Consider the following 1693-nt stretch of genomic DNA (forward strand, 5'->3'; position numbering starts at 1 on the left):
AATAAGGAAAACAATACCATTTACAATACTTACCAAAAAGATAAAATACTTAGGAATAAATCTTAAGAGGGACACAAAAGACCAATACAAAGAAAACTGCAAAACACTACTAAAATAAATTAAAAGAGATCTACATAAATAAAACATATCATGCTCATGGATAGGCAGACTGAACACCATGAAAATGCCAATACTACCTAATGCAATCTAGAAATACAATACAATCCTTATTATCTAGATTCCATCAACATTCTTTAAGGAGATGGAAAAACGAATCATTAATTGTAAATGGAAAGGAAGGAGACCTCAGATAAGCAAAGCACTACTGAAGAAGAACAAAGTAGGAGGTCTCACACTTCCCATTCTCAAAACCTACTATACAGCCATGGTAGTCAAAACAGCCTGAACAATGGGACAGAATTGAGAACCCAGAAATAGATTCACCTACCTGAAGGACTGAAGTCCGTTAAATGGAGAAGAGATAGTCTCTTTAACAAATAGTGCTAGAAAAACTGGTTATCTATTTGCAGAAAAATGAAACAAGATCCATACTTCACACCATATACAAAAGCTAACTCAAGATGGATCACAGACGTAAGTGTAAAACCTAAAACTATAAAGATCATCAAAGGAAAAATAGAGGCCTTAATTGATGGCATAAATAGTCTATCAAATATAACCGAAATGCACAAACAGGAAAAGATAAACTAGATGACAGAGATGTTCAAAATTAAATTCATATGTACATCAAAAGACTTCTCCAAAAGAATAAAAAGAGAACTGACAGATTGGGAGGGAAATATTTGGCAATGACATATCTGACAAGAGATATATCTCTGAAATTTATAGAAAACTTCAGCATCTCAACATCAAAAAGACAAACAATCCAGTTAAAAAATGAGCACAAGATATGAGCAGACATTTCACCAGAGAAGATATTCAGGTGGCCAACAAACACATGAAGAAATGCTGGCGATCATTAACCATTGTTGCTGGTGTTAGGTGCCATTGAGTGGGTTCCCACGCATAGTGACATTATGCACAATGAAATGAAACACTGCCCAGTCCCATGCCATCCTCACAATCATTTCCATGCTTGAGCCCATTGTTTCAACCTCTGTGCTATCCACCTCCCTGAGGGGATTTCTCTTTTGTACTTACCCTCTACTTTACTAAGCATGATATCCTTTTCCAAGGCCTTGTCCCTCCTAACAACATGACCAAGAGATGAAGTTTTGTCATCATCACTTCTAAGGAGCTGTATTAGCCATTTGAGTGATGCAAATCAAAACAACAATGAAATACCATCTCACCCCAGCAATTCTCCAAGTGAATGAATGTGAGAATATTCTTTTTGTTGAGATTCTCTCAATCTCCTTCTAACTTCCACCCTCTGGATTTATTTCTCTTCACCAAATCACGTACAAATATACACAATTTGTCCAATTTGGGGATAAACTAGCCTGGGGATACACAAAGATTTTCCAAAGAAATGCAGCACACAAACATAGTGAGTTTTTTGGATGTTTTTTTCATCTCAGTATGCTTTTTTAATTTTATTGTGTTTTGGTTGCAAATTTACAAAGCAAATTTGTTTTACATTCAACAGTTCATGCACATTTGATTTCACACCCCGATTACCATTCTCAATCATAACAAACTCTTCTCCCCTCCCGTCCCTGTGACTACCCCC

This window comes from Orycteropus afer, unplaced genomic scaffold (assembly GCF_000298275.1).
Source record: "Orycteropus afer afer isolate SDZICR_OR568_19922 unplaced genomic scaffold, OryAfe1.0 scaffold00052, whole genome shotgun sequence".
NCBI classification, from domain to species: domain Eukaryota; kingdom Metazoa; phylum Chordata; class Mammalia; order Tubulidentata; family Orycteropodidae; genus Orycteropus; species Orycteropus afer.